This window comes from Camellia sinensis, chromosome 4 (genome assembly GCF_055761805.1).
Source record: "Camellia sinensis isolate YWXY chromosome 4, ASM5576180v1, whole genome shotgun sequence".
Taxonomy (NCBI): domain Eukaryota; kingdom Viridiplantae; phylum Streptophyta; class Magnoliopsida; order Ericales; family Theaceae; genus Camellia; species Camellia sinensis.
In genome coordinates, this window is record NC_138964.1 from 74042594 (window position 1) to 74053134 (window position 10541).

Consider the following 10541-nt stretch of genomic DNA (forward strand, 5'->3'; position numbering starts at 1 on the left):
AGAGGACATATTTATGATCAGCTCAATTTTTAGAGTCACCTGGGATGTTTAATTGAAATTTGATTTTGTACGATTCGTAAGGGCGTATTTGGCTTCCTTATTGTGAAAAGCTTAAGTGTGTGTATATTTATATATATGGAGGCATGTTATGTGTGTTGGGAACTCAAGATATTTGAGCCAAAAATATCTAAGGTAGAAGAGAAGAAAAACGTGAGAGAGAAAAAGGGAAAGAGACCAAGATTCTTAAAGAAAAAAAACTCAACAATCATGGGGGTTTGGAGATGATTAAAGGGAATTGAAGAAAGAGAAAGGGAATCAACCATGGAGGCTTGAGAAAATGGAGGATAATTGAGAGGAAGACCAAGATTGAGCTAAGGTCGAGACGAGGACATCGTCCCATTACTACCGAGAGCTGATCACTGTGAGTAGTAGTACTGTAATCGTATGTTTGCTACCGTTAATAATTCCTATTATTAACTTTGCTCTTTACAAGTAATTACGTTAACGTTAATGTTGTTTGGAAATCGGTGAGAACATTCAAAGACTTTGTGTACATCAGCATGACTCTGGTACTACTCTGCATTCTGGTTACGATTAATAGTTAGCATTAATGTGCCACAGCCTATAAGTTACTTATGACTCCGTATAAGAATTACATACAAATTATTAATACTGTGAAATTGATTAATGAAAAAGGAATTGGGAATGTAAACCCCGCTTACGGAAACATGATATTTTGAATGTCCCATTATGGACTCCTATAATCTGGTTGATTCGACGCATGTTTTATGACATAGATATCTGCCTAGGATGGCTAATCGAAATGAATAATCGGATAGAACCATGGGTTGCCTTATACGTCAAAGAATTGAATATCAACAACATTGTTATATGACGCATGTTATGGTGTGAATTGGTTCGCTCTCATGAATAGTACTGTAATGACGCATGTGTTTCTGTAAACAATTATTATTAATGCTCAATTATACGCAAGACAACTGTGTCCATCTGTAACATACGCACTACTTACAGCTAATGACGGCCATTAGCATTCTGTTATCGCATGTCAATTATGTAACTACGTGAATGATTCAAATAATGTAAATGAATGATTGTCCACATATATATAAGTATTCATGGCATCCTTAGCACAAGGCCCTTACCCGGGGGTAAAAATACCGCGGTCTTATGGCCATTGCCCAGGGGTAATAATACCGTGGTTCATGTATGTTATACTATACTATGACACCATATGGATGATTCGGTCTTTAAGACCTAAGGATTTCTGGTATGGAACAAAGTGCTGTACGGAACTAAGTGCTGATTACGAGTCACCTCTAGAATCCGTACAAGCCACCTCTTGAGTCCATACATATATAAACTGAGGCCTATGGCTGCTCTGTGAAAGTTAAGAGGCCTATGGCCAATCTGTGACATGTGTGAGGCCTATGGCCAATGTCTGACATCTGGGCCTATGGCCATTCTGTATGATCTGTTAGTATGAAACAAAGTGCTGCACGGAACTAAGTGCTGCAATGCGAGTCACCTCTAGAATCCGTGCGAGCCACCTCTTGAGTTCATACATGCATGAAAAGGGCTTAATGCCACTCTGTTAAAGGGCTTAATGCCACTCTGTTAGAGGGCTTAATGCCATTTTGTTTAAGGATTTAATGCCACTCTGTTCAAGGGCTTAAAGCCATTCTTTTTAAAGATCGGGCCTAAGGCCGTTCTGAAATTAGTACAGAATCAGATTAACTATAAGTTCTCTGCATTTATATACCTTGTGATTCAAGTTAGTTATTGGATTGTCACGTACTATTATTCACTGAGCCTTGCTCACTCTGTTTTTATGTATGTTTATGTAGGTGAGCCATCGGGGATTGACACGAGAATTGTATTGGGGTCAACCTGTTTGCCAAGCCGCCTGGGGTACGCCTCCGTGTTACGGCCTTAATTTTGATTACTGGGAGTTATGTAATTTTTGGAGTCTTATTTAAGTTTGTGTGAGATATGCATAATTCTGTGATTGTATATGTAATTATGGGAATGTGTTTAAATGCTAAATTAATTAAGCCATCATGTATGCACATGCTCAATGGATGTTGCCTTTTATTGATTTTGCTTCCGCTTAAGGCCCCGTATGTGGTTAAATATTATTCTAAAATTTCTGTTTTGAGGCCTACGTACAGGCCAGTCATGGACCAAACTTTTAGGGGCAGGTTTGGGTCGTGACAGCAACGTTATTATTTTTTTAATAAATTATAAATACACTATTTAAAATTTGATTAAATTACTAATTAATGCTTTTTTATTATGAAAAGAGTTTGACTTTTCTAATATTCACAATTTAACTTGAGATAGTATTTGGACTTTATGGGTCCATTGTGAGCCTAATCTTGATGATTGAAACTGTTTACTTTTTATTACTCGTTGAAAAGAATATCCATGTAAAAAAAATCAAAATGATTTGTCACGCCCCCAAATTATACAGTAAATACAACTTAAAAGCATATATATATAAATTAAAGTATTATTCATTTCATTACAGAAAGTTAGGGATACAAAAGAGTTAAATATAAATAAATGTCCTTCGGGCTTACACATTTTCAAGTCTTGGTTTGGTTATAATAAAAGGAGATTAGCTCATACAAATTTAACCCTAGGCTATACAAAAAAATAAAACAAAACAGAAAACTCTTGCTTCCCTAGGATCCCTCCAATGCTATTGCCTTGGTGGGGGCATGTCACCAACACTTGAAATGTTATTTCTAAATAGGGTGATCCACAGCCCAGTAGAAATCATCTAACACAGTACATGAAATTTAACAAAGGCATAAGTACAATATGCATATACAATGCCTATGATAAAATGTCCACAAATTTATATACTAATAATACATCAAATTTCAAATCATAGTCTGGTTCCCATCAATTCATTTCCAATCCATTTATTTATCTCAATTCATGAGTCAATTTCATCATTTTTCAACAACCAAATTGAGACTACAACTCAAGGGTTTCCCAATCATACAAGCCATACATAAGCACTTCAAACTACCATTTTACGGATATTTCGTCCGCGGGATCGGCACCCATGTATAAATTTCCATTTGTCATTTTACGGATATTTCGTCTGCAGGATTGGCACCCATGTATAAATTTCAGGACTTTCCCCCTAGACACTCCGACCAACTTAATTATAGTGGAGTCCATCTCCTTTCTCCTCTCAAACAATAGAGCACATCCCCTTTCCAATCCCATATAATCATACATATATAATGTATTCACAACATAATCATATTCAACGATAACCAACCATGGACTAGTTTCAATTCACCTAATCCACATGCAATTCTACAACAATCATAAATATCCTCCACCGATAGCCCAATACAGTTATTTTTAAACAGATATTCAATCTTAAGGCAGATAATTTATTCAAGATTACCAAAGAGTGAGATAATACATAACCAATCCCATTATTCATATCAATAACCCTCCAACCTTGCATTTTCAATATCAATTTCAACAATTTGTAGAAAATGATAATTTGATCCAATTAGGGCAATTTCCCTATCTTTCTCAAACATTGACTAAAGTGCCAAAATCATCAAATTTGACACATGTAGCGCCCTCAAAATAATACATATAAACCAATCATTCATAGACATAAGAGAATAAAACATATTTCCATTTATCAGAGTATTTACTACAAAAAGTATTACATGTTGACAACAAAAATAAATGCCCTGCGGGCTTACAACTTTCGAAGCCAACACTTGGTCACAAATAAGAGAGTTCTAACTCTTTACATATTAAGCCCTTAGCTTGAATTTACATGTAATACCAAAAAGTAACGATACAAAAACATGCTTTCGACCTTTTAAACCACCCAAGCTACATCCTTGGAGGCGGCATATCACCTATACTTGAAAATGATGTCCCATATAGGGTGAGCCAAAGCCCAATAGAGATACGCTAAACGAAATAGGAGTAATAACTAAAACATTAGCATTTGATAAATGTTTAGCTCATATAAATCAACGTACATCCCTTCCATAACCAACCCATAGTCATAACCGTGTTTCAATCCTTTTTCGTTTCATTTTCCAATCTAACGCATAGATATGGCTCATTATTTATACAAACAGTTCAAAATGAGATTACAACTCATACTACTCGCATATCAATCATAATCAATGCAAAATGAGACTACAACTCATATTACTAGCACTTCAATACTTCCATTTCAAATGAGACTACAACTCATATTATTAACTTTTCAATACTTCAATTCATCTACGTTATGCAAACGTAATTAAGATTTCGGGACTTTCACCCTAGACACTCCAGCCAACTTAGTTATCATTGGAGTCCATCCCCTATCTCCTCCCAAACAAGATACATATGCAATGTATTTAAACGTTTTATCATATACAATGATCAATCCAGGCACATATTCATTGTGTTAATTCAACCATCATATTCAATGACATAACCCATGTGATTAGTTTCAGTTTTCCCTAATCAAGATGCAGTGTCTACAACAATCAAGACTATCCTCCACCGATAGCCCAAAATAATTATTTCTAAACAGATAATAAATTTATCAAACAAATAAATTATCAGCAATTCCATAGGTGAGTAATTAATTAATCCAACTACACCATTCAATCTCATAATTTCCCAATTTCATGATTTTCAACTCAATTCCACATCTTCCCAAATTAATTATACAAATTAATTTTTTAAACATTATTAGGGCATTTTTCCCCTTTTCTCAAACATCAACCCTAAGGTTCAATTTCATCAATCTTACAACAATAACCCCATTTTCTAAGGTCTTACATACACATGCAGCTTAACAATAGAAAACCCCTTTTACAACTTCAAAACAAACCCTAACTTTTCCAAAACTCCCAAGCTACGCCATCTATACAAAATACCCAACGTTTATGTGAAAACTCATAGAAAGGAGTAGGTTATTCCTACCTCAAATTTCGGAGCTCAAAGGAGAAGAAGGAAGAAAACTCAAGATTCTCCAAAACCAATCTTTTTCGGATCAAGATGTAGCCCACGCGAAGCTCTACCTTTTCTTCAAAGAGACTAGGGTAGAGACACCCAAGAACCAAGTGTATTTCTAGAGAGAAGGTGTATGTAGAGAGAGATGCAGCCGGACCTAGGGTTTGAGATGAAAAGAGGATCAAAAGTGAAGTGTAGAATTGCTGCTGCGATCTGATATATACGAGGCTCGCTCGAGCGAAGGAGTGGTCGCTCGAGCGACCAAACACAAAGAAACCTCGCTTGAGCACAAGAAGCATCGCTTGAGTGAACAATGCGAAGCTTCAGGTCTGCAACCCAGAAGCACGCTCGAGCGAAGAAACTCAAAACATAGTCCTCGCTCGCTCGAGCGAAGGAAAGCTCGCTCGAGCGAAGAAACATAACCTTCAGGTCAAAAAGAGATGCAGACGCAAGCTTGAGCGCAAGAGTGCTCGCTCAAGCGAAGAGACACACCACTCAAAGGTAGCTCAAGGGAAGGAACTAAAACACAGAGCTCGCTCGAGCGACAAAAGCCTCGCTTGAACGAAGAAGCCAAAATCTGGATAGCAACCATTTGTTTCAAAGCACACCCAACCTGTTACAAACCTGCCCAACACATCCCAAAACTCAAATACAAAGAATTAAAGGACGAAAACGCGATATAGACAACAATAGACATCCACGGAACCGAGTCTGAAATGCAATAAACAATTGAGGGAAAACCGGGATCACTATAACCTCCCCCCCTTAAAGAATTTCGTCCCCCAAATTAGATATAAGTTTCAAAATTATGATTTTTCAATTTTCAACAACATTACAACTCAACATCCACCACCATGACCCATTCACCGGTCATTCCATCTCTTTTCAAGAGAACAGCATTACAAAATATAGCTCATTATGTATTATCAACATGCATTCCTTTGAAATTTATTAACTTCAACACATATATCCCATAATTCCATAACATATTCAATGTTAATAACATACTTGCATTTCTACAACATATTCAACATATACAATGTTAAATTAAGTTTACATCATTCTCATAACTCTCATGTTCTCAAAACATATACAATGTTTTACAAACTAAACATATACAATGTTCTTAGATTACAAAACAAAATTTTCAACATATGCTCAAATATTAACAAACAAGCCCGGATATTTCTCTCGGACGTCCAATTCACGTTCCCAAGTGGCTTCCTCAACACCATGATGTTTCCACAAAACTTTTACCAAGGGTATCGTCTTGCCTCGTAAGACCTGATCCCGCCTATCCAAGACCCTCACTGGTCTCTCCTCATACGAAGCATCCTCATCTACCTCTAAGTCGGCCCAATCCAATACATGCGATGGATCCGGCTCGTATTTCTGAAGCATACTAACATGAAACACGTCATGCACTCCGAACAACTGCAGCGGTAAAGCTAGACGGTATGCAACCTCCCCAACCCGCTCAAGGATCTCCAAAGGGCCAATAAATCGAGGGGACAACTTCCCACTCTTCCCAAACCTCATCAAACCCCGCCTAGGTGATATTTTCAGAAAGACGTGATCACCAGCCTCAAATGCCAAAGGTTTCCTTCTACGGTCGGCATAACTCTTTTGGCGACTTTGGTCTGTAACAAGCCTCTTACGGATAAGTTCAACTTTCTCCATCATTTCTCGCACCAACTCCAGGCCTAACAAAGCTGCATCACCCACCTCAGCCCAACATACTAGAGATCTACATGGTTGGCCATACAAGGCCTCAAACGGTGCCATACCAATACTCGATTGGAAACTGCTGTTATAGGAAATCTCCACTAAGGGCAAGTGCCTCTCCCACGACTCCCTAAAGTCAAGGACACAACCTCGAAGCATATCCTCAAGGATCTGAATAGTACGCTCGGACTGCCTATCAGTCTGAGGTTGGTAAGTCGTGCTAAAGGTCAACTTAGTGCCCAATGCACTCTGCAAACTCTGCCATAACCTAGCAGTAAAACGTGGATCTCTATCTGAGATGATCGACACTGGGACCCCATGCAACGTCATTATGTCCCGAATATATAAGTCGGCAAGATGATCTATCGAATCTCTCACGTGCATAGGAATAAAATGCGCCGACTTAGTCAACCGGTCAACTACCACCCAAATGGCATCACTACCCCGTTGAGTCCTCAGAAGACCTACGACAAAATCCATCGTGACGTGCTCCCATTTCCACTCGGCTATAGGCAAGGGTTGCAACAAATCCGCTGGCCTCTGATGCTCGGCCTTCACTTGCTGACAAGTAAGGCACTTAGATACAAAAACTGCCACATCTTTCTTCATCCCTCTCCACCAAAACTGGCAACTCAAATCACGATAAATCTTAATGCCTCCCGTATGCACCGCAAGGCATGAATGGTGAAACTCTCGGAGTACTGCCTCTCGGCAAGACTCCGACACAAACAAACGGTCTCGATTCCTCACACTCAGGTCAGGATACACAGTCAAACCCTTTTCTACCTTTCCACTGGAGATCTTTTCCTGGAGGGATTCTACCTCAAGGTCACTTCTCTGTGCCTCTAACACCCGGTTCACAAGTGTAGGCTGCGCAACTACAGAAAACAAAGCTGCAGACACCACAAACTTGCCCAGATGCAAGTCAAACTCACCAAGTGTACCCAACATTTCCCATTCCTGGGTGGCAACACAAGCTACATCACTAATGGATTTCCTACTTAGGGCATCGGCCACAACATTGGCCCTCCCTGGATGATAGTGCAACTTGAAGTCGTAATCCTCAATGAACTCCATCCACCTTCTCTGCCTCAGATTTAAGTGTTTCTGTGTAAACAGGTGCCTCAGACTCTTAAGATCCGAGAACAACTCGAACCTCTCACCATAAAGGTAGTGCCTCCAAATCTTCAAGGCAAAAATCGTGGCGGCTAACTCTAGGTCATGTATAGGATAGTTCTTTTCATGTGTTTTCAGCTGACATGAGCCATAGGCTACTATTTTTCCCTCTTGCATCAATACACAACCCAAACCCTCTCGTGAGGCATCACAATACACTGCATAACTCAAACCCCTTTCTGGAATAATCAAAACTGGAGCAGTGGTAAGTCTAACTTTAACCTCTTGGAACAAATTTTTGCAAGTCTCACTCCATACAAATTTGACCCCTTTCCGCGTCAACCTAGTTAGAGACGAAGCTAGCCTGGAGAAGTCCTTCACAAACCTACGGTAATAACCGGCCAATCCTAGAAAACTGCGGATCTCAAAAACACTCTTAGGATGTGCCCAATCTTGCACTGCCTCTATCTTGGATGAATCTACAGGCACCCCTTCCCCAGATACCACATGGCCTAAGAACTTAACCTCTCTTAGCCAGAACTCACACTTCCCAAACTTAGCATACAACTTATGGGCTCTAAGTAACTCAAGCACCACTCTTAAATGTTCTTCATGCTCCTCCTCAGAAGGAGAATAAATCAGAATATCGTCCACAAAAACGACTACAAAACGATCTAAGAACTCCCAAAAGATCCGGTTCATCAAGTCCATAAACACAGCCAGTGCATTGGTGAGCCCAAAAGGCATCACCAAAAACTCATAATGGCCATACCCCGTACGGAATGCCGTCTTTGGGATATCTTCCTCCCTGACGCTCAACTGATGGTAACCTGATCTCAACTCTATCTTAGAGAAACAACGGGACCCTTTTAACTGGTCAAACAGATCATCTATACGAGGCATAGGGTACTTGTTCTTAACCCTAGCCTGATTCAATTTTCGGTAATCAATGCAAAGTCTCAAAGCCCCATCTTTCTTTTTAGCAAAGAGGGCCAGTGCTCCCCAAGGCGAAGTATTGGGGCGGATAAAGCCCTTATCTAATAACTCCTGGAGTTGAATCTTCAACACACTCAACTCGGCTAGGGCAAAACGATACGGTGCCATAGAAATCGGTGCCGTGCCAGGCACTAAGTCAATAAGGAACTCAATCTCTCGATGGGGTGGTAAAGTAACAAGATCCTCGGGAAAAACGTTCGAGTACTCACAAACCACTCTGGGCAACTCAGTCCGGATCTCATTACACTCACTACTCATACAGCTAGCGAGAAGACAACTCAGCTCACTCTGCCCTCGCGGATCATACATAGGTGGCAAGACTCTACCAACCCGATCTCCCAAGAAATGAAAACAATCCCCGCTCAAGGTACATATAGTAGCCCTCTGGCGGCAGCAATCAATAACAGCTCGGTATGACGATAACCAGTCCATACCCAAAATCACATCATAACCTGACATAACCATTACTACAAAAGGAAATGGAAGCTGATGATCAATGACCTTTATATCACAACCCCGACACCCCTGTTTCAAAACCAACTCGCCCCCAATAGGTGACACAACACAAATAGAAGAAGCTAACTGCGCCAACTCCAACCCCAAAACAGATGCAAATGCAGTAGATATAAAGGAATGGAATGCACTCGTATCAATCAACACATTGGCAACTGAGTTGCAAAATAAAAAGTTACCTCTCACAACAGAGGGAGCCGGTACAAGATCTTGCGCTGTAACAACATACACATGCCCTGAAGGTCTCTGATCTACCTGCTCACCTCTTGAAGCATATGATTGCTGCACAGATTGAGCCGAAGAGGCTCCCTGATTGGCCCTCGAGGCCTGAACTGACTGAGCTGGCTGAAAACTCTATGTCTGTCTCGAACCAGACGCACCAGATGTGCCACTCAACTGTGGGCAAAACCTCTTCAGGTTCCCGCCCTGCCCACACTGATAACAAGTGAGCGGCTGACCTCTGCCCTGACTCTGGCTCTGAGGACGAGCCGAAGAAGAAGCTGCTCTCTGCCCTCTTCCCCTCTGCGGGCAAGCTGGAGACTTGTGGCCCAGCTGACCACATTTGTAACAAGTGATGTCTCCCTGACCGCCTCTTCCAGAACCTGAACTCGGTACTGGAAAGGTAGATCTAACATGTGCACCCTGGGACTGCTGAGGGTTAGAACCCCTCTGCCTCTTACTGTCCCCCTGGCCATCCTGACTCCTTCTGGAGCCTCTCATCCGCTCCTCTTCCGCGTGCATAATAGTCTCAAGATGGGCTGCAGCTTGCACAAGGCGCCCATACTCCCTAGTCATGGACCTGGCCACTAGAAACATGAGTCCAGTCCTCAATTTCTTCTCGAACTCCAGGCATCGACACTCCTCGGTCGCCTCCAACTCTGGTGCAAACCTAGATAAACTGGTGAAGGTGGACTCAAACTCCACCACTGGTGTATTCAGCTGCTTGAGCTGACAGAACTAGTCTCTCAACTTCTCCCTTATAGTGGGAGGCAAAAACTTCTCCTGAAAGGCATCAACGAAAGCCTCCCAAGTCCCTCCAATGCGGCCTCTAACAAACTAGCACCACTGACCCGCATCCCCCTTCAACTGGAAGGACGCCAAGGTCACTCTCAAAACTCCGTCTTTGATGCCTAGCATCTCAAACGTCTTCATCATCTGTTCTAGCCACT